Source organism: Haliotis rubra, unplaced genomic scaffold, assembly GCF_003918875.1.
Source record: "Haliotis rubra isolate DU_JTF1 unplaced genomic scaffold, ASM391887v1 Scf1339, whole genome shotgun sequence".
In the NCBI taxonomy this organism is placed as follows: Eukaryota; Metazoa; Mollusca; class Gastropoda; order Lepetellida; family Haliotidae; genus Haliotis; species Haliotis rubra.
Window position 1 is genome coordinate 106,748 of NW_025765269.1, and position 14,788 is coordinate 121,535.

Below are 14,788 nucleotides of genomic sequence, written 5' to 3' on the forward strand. Positions count from 1 at the left end.
AAACAATATATCATCTTTTCTGACTCTCTTTCTTGCCTTCAGGCTATTAAAAATCTTTCTTGTAAGCATCCACTTTTATTAGAAATTATTGAATTGTATAATGAACTTGCTACTGGCCAATGCGACATCGTCTTTTGTTGGTTACCCAGCCACGTTGGCATTTCTGGGAACACAATGGCTGATCTTGCTGCTAAGGCAGCACTCAACAAATCTGTGACACCACTTCTTATTCCTTACTCTGATTACAAAGCTTGCATTAGAACTTACATCCGTGATCTGATGCAGAAGAAGTGGGACACTCAAGTAGGTATTAATAAACTACATGAAATAAAACCTTATATTGGTTACACTCACTTGGGTTGTCAGTCCAGATTTGAAGAGGTCATTATGCGACGATGTCGCATTGGCCATACAAGGTATACTCACAACTACTTGTTGAAAGGTGAAGATCCTCCGTTTTGTATCCCTTGTGATGAGAAAGTCACAGTCAAGCATCTCCTGCTTGACTGTGTCGAATTCTCCATCATAAGGGATAAATATTTTAATGTTAAAACTGTTAAGGATCTTTTTAACACTGTTCATGTTCATTTAATTCTTGGTTTTTTAAAAGAAATTGATTTGATCACTGATTTTTGATTAATATGCTCTGTAAGTAGATGTATTTTAATGATTGGTAGTTTAGATTGTTAACTTAGATTGTTAGTGGCTGTGCCCTCAAAGGGGGTTGACGTAGCGTAAAATTATTGTCCTCCTGAGAGGGTACGTAAGTCCCAAAACATTTCAAGTAAATTTCAGCCTACCAGGTTTTTAATCGTAGTATTTTTGTCATTTTAATGTATGGCTAAATCTCAGTATAAACGCCAATGGCTGAAGGGATGGTATAAATCCAGCTAGGGTCCATGCAGGTAGCAAAAGTAATGTAAGCCCCCATGGGCCTTAGTATGGTGATCTACCTTCAGTTGTTGGCGATCTATAGCCCATTTTACATTGTATTGTCTTCTTTTAATTGGAATATTTTAGCTAGTTTTATTTGCTAGTTTTATATTGATATCTGTGATTATCTAGTATTTTTACTGTCCTTCGATATGGCAAATATTTTATAATAACTATATATATTCTATTACAATGTAGTGAATGTTCTCGTCACGATATGGCTGAAATATTGCCGATGTGACGTTAAATAATAACTCACTCACTCACTCACCTATGTGGGGACTTTAATGGAAGAACCGGCATAATAGATGACTTCACTGATGATAACTTTAAGTATATTGCACCTGATTTTGAAGAAGTGAATGATTACGTATCTGATCATTTTAAGGAACGACGGTTCTCTTGTGACAACGGTGTAAATGTATTTGGCAAATACCTGATCGAGCTATGTAGACTCCATAACTTGCACATATTCAATCGCCGCTGTGGAAGCGATAAAGGTGTTGGTGATTTTACTTTTATTAGTAATAACGGTTGCAGCGTTATTGATTATGTCATTGGATCAGAACCAATTAATAGAGAAATACTATCTTTCGACATCCTTTCAAAACCTGATTCTGAACACCTGCCAATTATATTCTCATTACCGACCAATACAGGGTAGGGTTATATTGCCGAAACAGCACGGCTACTTCTGATTCATGCTTTACCAAGTACACGTGGAAGCACGATTTTGAAGATATTTATGTGTCAATGCTCGAAAGCTCATCTGACTCTTTGAATGATGCACCGTATATTTCTTTATTTGATATTGAACAAGGGGTTAACATGTTTAATGACGTATTATTGAGGTCAGCTACAGGCCCTTATCAGCAAAGACTATGCTTGTTTGATTGATTTTTCAAAAGCGTTCGATTCCGTTAACAGACAAAAGCTCTGGCCCCGATTTCTGGAAACAAACTTAAGTTTTTACTCAAATTTTAAACTGAGTTGGACAATTTGAAACAGATGAATTTTAAACTCAACTGCATTTTTGAAATGAAAAAGCCCAAACTACTTAAGTAATCTATCCACCAAACTCAAATTATCAACTATGTTTGAGTTTAATATCGATTTTAGTTCATTCTGGGAAATGCATTTTCTCAAATTTGAGTAAAAACTCTAACTTAAGTCGAAACTCAGACTTAAGTTTGTTTCGAAAAATCGGGGCCTGGTATCTATTTAAAAAGAATGGACTAGGTTAAAAAATGGATAAAGTGTTGCGATCTGTGTACCAAAACGTGAAAGCATGTGTGCGTACATCGAATAACGTAAACACAGAAGTATTTGAATGTCCTCTAGGGGAACGGCAAGGTTGTGTTCTTAGTCCATTTCTGTTCTCATTTTTCATTAAATAATTGGTCGATGAAATCACGTCCACTTGTACAAATGGCGTTCAAGTATTCTCTGACCTACTCGAGCTGTTTCTTCTTTTATTTGCTGATGACGTTGTTCTGTTTTCTGATACGGTAACAGGAGTCCCAAAACTTATTGATATTTTAGAGAATTACTGCGAAACATGGAGTCTCCAAGTAAATTTAAACAAGACAAGTATTTTTGTATTTAAACATGGGGGCAGACTTTCTAGAACAGAAAAGTGGACCTACAAACTTGCTCCAACTAAAGTTTCATCATCATACAGATACCTTGGCATGCTATTTACAAGAAATATCTGACTCTGAAAGCTAAGAAGGCTCTTATAACCGTTCAGTGTAGCTTGTTTAAGTTTGAATATCTCTCGTATGAACTATATTTTAATTTTTGACCGTAAATTCCTGCCAATTCTATTATATGGTTCTGAGGAATAGGGTATTCATAGATTTAAAGGCATTGAAAAAAAATCAATTGCAAGCTTGTAAACGTTTTCTGAGCATCCACAGATCAACACCCAGTGATATTGTATTAGGTGAATGCGGAAGGTACCCAGTCTATATCTTGGCACTGAAACGTTCTATCTTATATTGGTTGAAAGTCATCTCAATGCGCCCTCACCGCTACCCCTTAAAAGCCTATAAGATGCCACGGTATATTCGTTGAAAATGCTAGCGAGGCTAGAAATAAGCACAACTAGGCTACGCTAATCAAAAAGACATTGTTTCAACTTGGTCTTGGATATGCATGGGCCGGACAGGGAGTTGGGGATGCTACAGCTTTTTATCCATTGTTCAACAACGATGTAAGGATTGCTTCCTATGGAAGCGTAGTAGGGCCACGGGGAAATTTTTTTTTGGTCTTACTATCTCCTACGTAGTACTTAATATCTCCTACGTAGGACTTAGTATCTCCTACATAGGACTTACTATCTCCTACGTAGGACTTAGTATCTCCTACGTAGGACTTAATATCTGCTACGTAGGACTTAATATCTCCTACGTAGGACTTAGTATCTCCTACTTACGACTTACTATCTCCTACGTAGGACTTAATATTTCCTGTAGGAGATGATCGATATACGTTTATCTGAAACGGTCGACTTAAATCCCCAGACACGCACACAATCTCCTGTTTCACTGTTTCAGTCACTGTAAGAGTCTACAGTCATTCATTTCATTCACTATTAGAGTCTACAGTTATGTGTTTCATTTACTGTTAGAGTCTACTATCATGTGTTTCAATTTACTAGTAGAGCCTACTGTTTCCTTCACTCTTAGAGTCATGTGTTTAACTAATTGTTGCACATTAGTACTGTGTTGGACCGACTGTTATACTTTACTGCCTTGCGTTCAGTTTGCTCTACTATTATGCGTTCTAGTTAGTTCACCGTTATATGTTGCACTTTGTTACATTTTACTATTATGCATTGGATATTTCAGAGGTCGTTGCACATGAATCATATCTGCGTGTACAGACGTGTCTTAGACTATCGGTGGCAATCTATGTGTACGTATCCCCTTATATTTATACAAATAACTATAATGACAATTCTTTGCCTTTTTGAATTTCGTATTGTTTTACGACGCATATGCAACGGGTTAATTAGTTTTCAACAGGAGATTGGCGTGCTTCGTTTGGCGAGCTGTTTCTTCACTCATTCTCATTCTTGTTTGCACTGGATCACGTCGTTTTCTCGCATGCAGTCCTCGAACGAATCCGTGTCCTTGCAGTGAAACAGGGCGACCCATCGCGTCTGTTCCAGTAAATCTTTAAGCGCCGAGTTGAATTTTTTTGTGTCAAAACCCAAACTCTGTGTTTCGTGTGTCGGCTCGAGAAGGCCAGGTACGGCAGCGCATCTCGTTTTTTAAACATCTCCTTGTTGGCGCTGCAGTCATCCAGGTTGAACAGCGTCGATTCTCCTTTCAGTTTGCCATGGTAAGCGCGTAACCAGTCCTGCAGACGAATTCCAGGATCGATTTTGTACACGTCCAGGTCCGTCATCACCCACGGTCTCTCCATGTATGTCTTGTTCACCTGTAAAGTTTGGCATAGAATGACGATGTGGTCGAACATGTCACAATAGCAGCCTTCCAGCATCCCGTCTGATCGCACACGATGGCGCAGTAGGGGATCGCTAGGTAAATCAATAAATGGCTTGCACGAATCTTCCATTGTCTATATCGAGTTGCACGGCCATAATCACGTACAAATATAAGTTTAACTTGCCAGAAGGATTTTGAGCTTTTTAGCAATTTGGATGGTGATCCCCTCGCTGCCGTTGTCGATGTGACGACCGCTGCCGTGCAGCCTGTCGTCGTCCGTGGATCGCATGTCCAGCCACAGCACGTAATGCTTATTCAGGTATTTACCGAGCATCACGTAAGTGAAACCTAGGTCTTTGGTGACGTCGTTGGCTTCAGACGAGTGTCGCTTGATGGCTGGTGTTTTTTTTATCTCATCCCACTGCTGATGAGCTCGCATGATTTGGCTGAACAGCTGGTTGGGCAAACCTTCGATGGTCACTTCCACTTACATGATCTCGGGATTCCAAGTGAGATTGCTGTTTCTTTGAAATGGCTCGTACTCCGTCATGGGAATGATCAAGATGCCTTTCATCGATCGAGCCGGCACGTTCAGGTTGATGTTCCACAGCGTGTCGCTCTTGTCCTTGACGATCGTCCGATGACATAACACGTGGTCGTACAGGATGGACAGATTTCCCGAGCACTGTTGGCGAATCTGCTGGGATAGTTCCGGGCTCGTGACCATGTCGAACTCCAGCGAGATGTTGTCGACGACGTAGCTGGCCACCGTGAAGATGACTTTGCCGTAGTTGTTGAACATGAGTTCATATCCCAGCTGTTCGCCTAGCGCAGCCTGGTAAAACGGCATGTGCCCCTCGAGCAGCTCGAAGTCGAGCGGTATGCATAACCAATTCCCGTACGCCTCGGCGACGGCTTTTTCTCCAGCCGTTATATTGCCGAGCTGGTCTTGCGTGAAACCATACCCCACACGGATTTCACGGTCTTTATCCCGACAAAGTTCTTGATACGCCATGTCATCGCGTTCGTTCGAGGTTCTCCACAGGTCCATGTAACAGTAAAACACATCGCTATCACTGATGCTCAGCACCTCATTCCCCGCTGATTTTGATAGTGGTTTTCTTGACGATTTGTCGGTCGTGGACTCCAACTTGATGTGAAAAGCCAGTTGAGTCATACCGGGGACTATGACGTCGTTCATGCCCAAGTTGGAGAATCGAACCAGCAGCGTTTGGTTTTGATCGATCGTGCTCGGATTGTTGGTGATTGACACCGATTGACGCACGGCTTTGAGACCCAGGGGTTCTCTCGATCTTCGGAAAGGATCTAGCTTTCAGCCGTATTTCGACATTGTTTTACATTGAAACTATGTATGTTATAAGTTTAATATAAAAAAAATGGCAGATGATATTCAGATGGACGGTTTGGACGTCCAGCCTCTCTGCTGAACGATGACGATGCAGCACAGGACACCTCTTGTATGGGGGATACCGTTGGCAACGAACTTTGAAAGCAGGCCGTGGACGATTATTACGATGCTTTAATGCGCTATAAAAATTACGTCAAACCATAGGGTCGCGACTATCCGAAAGTCAAAATCGACACCAAAGGGACACTGCTATTGAAAACCAAACCAGAGGTCGATCTCATGAACAAACACACGAGAAAACCACTCGCCTTGTCAACGCTCGCCAGTCGCCGTGGTGGCAATCAATTGATTTGCAACGAATTTAACCTGCGAGATTATGGCGGCGGACAACCCCAAAACCTTCCACCGAAGGTCGTCCAAGATCTGCAAAACACACGGACCGAACTCGTTGGTGCTGGCGCCGATCCCATAGAAGTATTCGAGCGTGCCAAAGAAGTGTCGGGCGAAATCGAAAAAATATTGATCACGTACTCAAACGAACCCTTGCCCGGTTTCGAATTTCCTCTAGGGAACTATGGGGTCTAGACGAAACCTTGAAAAATGTGCGTGGAGAACTCGTGAACAACATGGGTAAACTAAACGAAATCGACAAGCACATCGCTCATGAGAAAATAAAACTCATGTTCGTGGACGACAATTACGACGAAGCCATGAAAACAAACATAAAGAAAAGATTGCGCAACGGACCTGATTGGAAGCCACTTCCTCCAACCGAGATGCTTCTGATCACAGATCAGCCGTGTTCGCAAAACCATTGATGCAGTCTTGAATGAGGATACCACATTGGCCGACAGGATCCGAATTCTGTTCCGGGAACAAGGGATCACCATCGCCAGCGTTCTCACGGTTTTGGGCTTCATCATATCGACCCTTGTCGTAGGATCAGAAAACATTTGAAATTGCTCGGCGAAGCCTAGCTAAACTGGCCGGCAAAGCAGCGTAAGCGCTGCCTGGCATCTTGGGCAGCATTGTTTCCTGGTTGTTAGGCTTCTTTTCGAAAACCGTCACGTGGCTCAGTCAAAACCTGTTGGCTTTCATTGTGGCCATGGCGGGTCTGGTGTACATCGCCGCTAAGGAATTTTGAACCAAATGAGGCACAGTCCAACCGCGATTTCCCCGACCACCAGCGCCATTTTGCAATCGATGTGTTGCTGATTTTCGACCATGGCGTGTACGGATTGGTGCGGTGTGGGTGGAATGCTGGGCTCCGGCGATGGTGGTGACGTCACGATCCCCGTTTCACCGGTACTTGAGGGGGGGTGCGACGTGACTCACGTTGATATCAGGGTTGACAACCAATTTTTGATCGCTGGTCGCGATTACGTTTTCGTTGATATAGCTCACAACTTTGTGGATCCTCAGTTGCATGTCCCTCGGAGCCATGTACAACTCTACGTCAAACACGTAGTCGACTTTCGACAGGGCGTTTTGCAACACGTTTTCATAGCATTTGATGGCACTCGACTGATCGACCAGTCTGGCAATGGCATCCTCGAAGTTGGCCACGAATTGTTTCTGCGCATCGTAAGCCATCACTTTACCCACGATGCTGAAACGCGTTTGCGCTAGCGCAGCCAGCAGTGCCCACACGTACGTTCGAATTGAATCGTTCAGTCTGACAACACCAGGATGAGACAACCCTTTCGACGTATCCAGCATATATACTTTCCAATCGTCTTCAGCATATTGAGGCTGCTCCACCTTTTGAACAGTGAAAGCAACACCGCCTTCAAAATTCATACGATCATCTCGCCATTCATTACTCGGCAGAGCAAAGTCCTGTCGGAGCCAACCACTTTTCAGTAAACAATCACTGACTTCATTCACGGATTTCGCTCCTCTGCACAGAATGCCCAACCTGTGGTTCGTACCCGGTCTACGCCAATCCGTGTTCGGATCGATTTTGAAATTACCGCAAATCCGTTTGTAAGCTCACCGATCGTACGTATTGTTTACCACATTCCACGCCTTGTCCTGCGGAATCGGGGCTCTGATTCCTTTCAAAATGCATCTAATCTAGTAGTACACGTGAAACAGGAACACAGACTGACTCAGCGGACCACGACAAGTGTTGTTCAACGTCACACCGCGGCCCCTCGTTGCACACCCCACGGCAAAATTGAATTGATTCTGCCAGAACTGCATGAGGTTGTGGAACCAAGCGTGTACAGTTTTCACATTCGTGACTGAAAGCTTATACTTGTTAAATACATCGATAAATCAAGCTCAAAAAGTGGGAACCATCTGCATCAACCACAATACTCGGTTGAGTGAGATCGGTAGCACTTATTATATTATCGCTTTTAGAATACGCCAATCCGTGTTTGGTTCGATTTTGAAATTACCGCAAATCCGTTTGTAAGCTTGCCGATCATACGTATTGTTTACGGCATTCCACGCCTTGTCCTGCGGAATCAGGGCTCTGATTTCTTTCAAAATGCGTCTAATCTGGTAGTACACATGAAAAAAGAACACAGACTGACCCAGCGGACCACGACGAGTGTCGTTCAATGTCACACCGAATCTCAACATCACGCTCCGCTCTCCCCACGTTTTCACGGTTAACAAAGATCACCATCTGACGAAAGTCGTGAACAACGGAACACTGCTCGTGGCTTACGTCCCGACGCATAGTACACACCACGCTCGTAATAGATGTCTATCTCACTGAAATTTGGTATGTTCCCCCCCACCAGTAGTATACACAATAGCACAACAGGATTAGGGACTTCCCAAGACCTTAATTTGTAAAACCACATTCAGTCAGCGTTCATGTATGAGCGCTGGTGTGACATACATAAACATGTCAGGCCAGCGCTCATGTAGGAACGCCAGCATGACAAACAAATCTGACCAGTCCAGCGCTCATACATGAACGCTTGTGTGACATACATACTATGTCAGTAGAACGCTCATACATGAATGCTGGGCTAACTATGTCAGTCCAGCGTTCATATACTCTGCAAAAAAAGAAACGCACAGGTGATAATGAAATTTAAAATTAACTTTATTTTATTTCTATGCAAACAAAACCCGGTTACTTTAACCAAACATAATGTATACTTGTTCATATCCATTAAGTATCGCTCAAACACACCATTTCATGAAATATTGTTGTTTGATGATGGTTTTTGAAAATATCATGAAATTTTCACGTGTAAATGACACTTCGAACGATATGCACGTGAAAGTTGCTTCACCTATGCACCAGTGTGTAGGGTATATGAGGAAGGCAGTTTAACGTGTTCAATTCACTTTCAACGCCAGTTTACTGACGAATTCAACATGCCACGACTGAGCGAAGCTGACCGGAACATCGCCATCGGACGTCTTGAGGCTGGCGAATCTCAGTCATCAGTTGCAAGACACTTCAACATGCATCACACAACAATTTCCCGTTTATGGAGGCGCTACAATCAACTGGGCTCGACCTGCGACCGACCTCGGAGTGGTAGACCACGGGTAACCAATGCTGCACAGGACCGCTACATCCGGGTGTTCCATTTACGTAACCCGGGCCGTCCCAGCAACACAAACAGCAGAGAACGTCCCAGGTCTTCGCCGCGTCTCCGCCCAGACCATCAGAAATCGCCTCAGACAGCACGGGATACGCCCTCGACGACCTCACGTAGGATGCACACTACGACCTCATCATCGCCTGGCACGTGTTCGATGGTGCAGGAACGTCCAGAGATGGAATTGGAGACATTGGCAGCGAATTTGGTTCAGCGACGAATCTCGTTTCCAACTTCAAAGACACGATGGTAGGACGAGGGTCTATAGACGGAGAAACGAACGTTACGCCCGTAATTGTGTAGTTGAAGCGGACAGATTTGGAGGGGGAAGTGTGATGGTATGGGGGGCCATTTCTTACAACGGGAGAAGTGACGTCCGTGGTAACCTGACTGCAATTCGTTACAGGGATGAAATTCTGCAACGTCATCTTTTACCTGTCATCAACCCTCAACGTCACGTTTTCCAACAGGACAACGCCAGACCGCACGTGGCTCGCATCACGATGGACTACCTGACGAATCAGAACATCACAGTTCTTCCCTGGCCTTCAAAATCCCCCCGATTTGAACCCAATAGAGCATTTGTGGGACCAGCTTGGGAAACGCGTTCGACGTCGTCAGCCTCAACCCCAAACGTTGCAACAACTGTCTCAAGCCTTGCAGGAGGAATGGAGGAGGATCCCCCAAGCACGGATTCAAAGACTGATCATGTCCATGGACAGGAGGTGCCAAGCTGTGTTGCAAGCTCGAGGTGGTCACAACAGGTACTGACCTCCACGCCATCTGTACGCCCGGTGCAATGGTTTCAGAGACAAATGATAGCTGCATGTTGTAAAGCTGACTCTTGACAACATCCATGTGAAATTTTACGTTCGTGCGATCATTAGTTAAAGTTTTATTTGGAAACAAAATAAAGTGTTTACATTCCTGAGTTTTCACCTGTGCGTTTCTTTTTTTTGCAGAGTATACATGAACCCTGGAGTAGTATACACAATAGCGGAACGGGACTTCCAAAGGCCATAATTTTCCCGAGCCTTTTTCCCGACCGACCCTCACTCAAAAGGCAATATTTCAGAAACTATTGCACTGATTTTCATCAAATTTTAGCATGCACCTCAGTAGTAGTATACACACTGGATGTACGATTATAGGGACTTCGCAAAGGCTCAATTTATAAATTGAGCCTTTGGGAGGACCTGTAATAGATAGATGCTCATGCTGTTGATCACTGGAATTTCCGGACGAGACTCGAGTATTTACAGACCGACGCAATAAAGCTGGAATATTTGGTGTATTCTCTTTTTGCCTGCACTTTAATTGGCTTTAAGCGGATTAGGATTAACAGTCCAGTGCCTGCACAATTATAGTCTGTTCAAGTAAGTGGAGTTCACTACCGGCACCTTGAAGAAAGAATTGACCTTGAGAAACATAGACTCTTGACTAGTCTCACCACTTGTTTATGTTGATACCGTTTCTCATCTTATAATATAAATGCACAGTGCACATAAATACTTTTTCCTGGTTTGACATATAACGCTTATTTTGTGTATTTGCTGATTTAAAATTTCATCATATTTGTCAGATAATTCATTTTCGCATATTTGTATACATGCAATATTAGTAAAATTAAAAATGTCACCATATTTTCAAATGACTCATATTCGTAAGTATGCGGGTGCTATATGCAGTGAACAAAATGTGATCAACTTTACTGTTTACCGGTATCCTCCCATATGTTACACATGCCAGCTGTTACACACCCCAATACACATAAGGTCACAGACCACTGCACACACCTATTACCTATTAGTGAAGAATGGGACAGTCCATACTCGTTTCAGACATAGAAAGAGAATTGATTATCATTACATATCATTTTATAGCATTTTATACGCATTTGTTTGCAAATCCATGTATATGAAGTTCATCATTCTTCGATGTCTTTTATCATTTATTTCTAAACCACTGATTGAACTCAGCACATAGATTTCACATAACAAGAGTCTCAACCAAGCTTAATCAAATGTCTGTCATGTTGTGGACTTGTTGTGGAGGAATCCTTCAAAAAGAACTTGTGATCTGCCTCACAGCGATGTGACATACTTTGTATACCAGCCATGGTTAATGTGCAAGTTGTTGTTATTTGTTTTATTTAACGTCGCAGGCACAACTAAAGTATTTCGGCGACAGGGTAGTACACTTATTTTAAGAAATGAGGGGGAACCAAAAATAGAAATTTTGAAAGAGCGGTGTTACTACCCAAAAAGACCAAACACACACACACACACACACACACACACACACACACACACACACACACACACACACACACACACACACACACACACACACACACCACCCCCGAAAAAAAAAAAATTAAAAAAATAAATAAATAAATAAAAAACAGCAACTGAGTATTACTGAAAATTTGAATGAGAGGTCGAATTGAAAAGGTAAAAAGTATAGGGATTTGGAATTTAATATAGATGGTGTGTAATAAATGGTTATTGTTATTGTTATTGTTTTTTGTTTTGCTTTGTGAACCAACCCATGTTTAAAAACATATTTATTAGGTGAATAATGGTAAACATACAAAAGAATAAAAAATGAAGTTGATAAAAAGAGAGAACTGATTTGAAAGTTAAAAGAACATACTTATAACACAATGTGCAAGGGTCATCCCATTTATAGTAAATGATGTATTTTCTCTGTATAATTGAGTTAACTCTACTACTTAGTTAATCCTGCCTTGAGGCGAAGAAATCATCTCCAGAAAAAAAACTGAATGTTAATATTAAAAGCTAACTATAAAAACATCTTTAATCAAACAAACATTCCTTGAGCAAAAAAACATCAAAACTGCTTGCTCTTAATCCCTTTGATCCACTTGACAGTTCAGCTGCTTTACTATACAGAGCAGTTTGGGCTGGTCCATTATTGTTGTAGGTATAGCAGTAATTAACCCCCAACCTGACTGTGTAACAACTGGCAATATCAGTGTGTGTAATAACTGGCATATGTAACAAATGGGAGACAACCTGTTTACCTGCAAGTGCTGGCATACTTACATTTCTACTACAGACTATAGCTTCAATCCCCATTGTTGCGAGGACTAGTACGGTCCAGTAATTTTAATCCTTAAACAATAAGTGCAGGCAAAAATACTAAACTGTTTTATTCAGATTCTCATACGTATTGTAAATAATGACGGTTTATTACATTACAAGGTCGTTCTTCTTATACCATTGGTTCAAGATGTATGGCTCCAAACCCTAGCTGATATGCCGCAAGGCGACTGATGTCATCAATGGCCGACTACGTCACCACCACCTGGATCGAAGGTAGTCTCCCGTAGGGGGTGTCGCGATACGCGAATGTATGGATGCATCGATACATTTTTACTGACGATACGATACGCGATACATGCTTGCTTGTATCGATTCCTATTTTAAAACTTTATCGATTCAAATTTTTATGCTATATACATCTCCTTCAAAGTCTTGATAGTAAAATTATACGAGACCGCTCCGATAAATAGATGTAGATGGCTATACTTAAAAAATAGGTTGGAAACTAACAGCTTTTGTGATTGGCTAGACTATTTTGATGGACCAATCAGCGAGCGCGTACGTTGCCGGTAAGGTAATGCTATGAAAAGGCGCGAAAATTATGTATCGTGATACGTATCGTATCGTGACCTTAAAATCGTGATACGTATCGTATCGTGAGATTGGTGTATCGTGACACTCCTAGTCTCCCGATGACATCATGGAACCATTACCTGACCCTCGGCCAAAAAAAACAACAACAATTTGGAGGGTTGGCATGGGCGAGTTAAGAAACTTGTCGGGAAAGCCCATCCTAATGTATTCGAGCTGATTCGCTTCTTGTTGGATGGTTCAGTACATGGCAGGGCAACGCCTCCAACCCAAAAAGAAACGGTACCAGGACCGGCAAAGAAAGCTGGATGACCTGAAAACCAGGCTGGACTCCCAAGACCTCGCCGTCTTCGACTACGCTGTCAGAGCATCTTATGCTCTTAAACTTGCTTACATATTGTGACTTGTACATTGTTAAATGAGTATATGGTTAGAATATGTGTCCATTTAGTATTTCCAATCTATAAAATTAATCTAGTCATCTGTATATATGTGTAATAAGTAAGAATATTTTGTCCAGTTTTTAATCAATGTAACATAACATGATATACATCAAATATATTTTAACATAAAAGTGGCGATCTGCGGGTGTGTGTGCTTATATATGTATGTTGCGTAAATATGTACAATATGTGAACAATTGAATATCAGTATCCTTGAATAAAATATCTTAACTTAATAGTAGTTTGGTTTTCAGCTTGTTCGAGATAATGCCTTCGTCCTCATCGAGGGAGCTTAAACAAACCCTCATTCCCCTATTGTTCGTGTTAATTGGGAAAGGACCACCATTCGCATGAAGGCGAAAACGAAATTCGCTCAATGTTTATACACGACGAAAAAATTCGCCTTCGTGCGAATGAACCAAAGAGAATACCCCGAATATTGCTGAGCGCGGCGTTCAACAACAAACCAACCAACCAAGCGTCACGCAATCCCGCCTATTTCCTGCTGTGTTTCATCACATGAAACAATAATTAATACGATGCCTTTCAAAGCAAGACGATATAATCCCGTCCACCAATTCCGTGGCAGACTCTTTTGTTTTGACATTGTCAAATTATTTGTGCATCCTACTCTCAACTTCTACGTCTCAGCTTGTAAAATGCCACTCAAACAAGTCATTCTACTCTAGTTGGCTTGTTTTAACATGCATATTCTTGTCGGGCTATCTCGAACAAACAGGGTGGTGTGCAAACAGAGTTGTAGCCGGTATCAGTGGTTGGTTGGATTGGCGTTTGTTTTATACGTTTTCAGGAAGTTGATAAACACTTTCCTCGTTCCTGTTACTTAAATATGCACAGTATAGTCCGTTCTATGACTTGCAGCATAGTGAAAAGCGTGAGATAATGTGCGACATTTGTCAATGCGAAACATATGTTATATTTGGGATTACACTTTCTTAGAAAAGTACATATTTTTATTACTTTGGTCGAGTTCTATCCAGGACCACCTAATCGCCAGACTCAACCCAACAAAAGTACTAGAATCTGTACTTTAATAAGAAAGTGTAATCCCAAATATAACATATGTCAATGCGTCTGTGTGTGCTAACAATTTCAGCAAGTATTTGTGAGGAACGAATAGACTTTAATATATTGAAATAAAGTATACGGACCCGAATTCCAAATAAGGAGAACAAGGTTAAAATTTGTATCAACTGTTATTTGATAGGTCACTCAGATGCACTATCTGCTTATGATAAAATGATAATCTGGTGCAATTCAATAATTGCATAAAAGACTTCACAGAATATTTGAACGTCCACAATGTTTCGTTGTTGTTGTTGTTGTTGTTGTT

General features: G+C 41.8%; 1 long non-coding RNA gene across 1 annotated transcript; it reads right to left on the bottom strand.

Moving 5' to 3' along the window:
• Positions 1-6,817: 6,817 nt before the first annotated feature.
• LOC124267786 lies at positions 6,818-11,163 on the bottom strand. Its single transcript, XR_006896126.1, has 3 exons — positions 11,052-11,163; positions 8,710-8,712; positions 6,818-6,829 (listed from the first exon to the last, which is right to left on the bottom strand). It is a non-coding gene; the product is annotated as an uncharacterized LOC124267786 (long non-coding RNA).
• Positions 11,164-14,788: the final 3,625 nt, after the last annotated feature.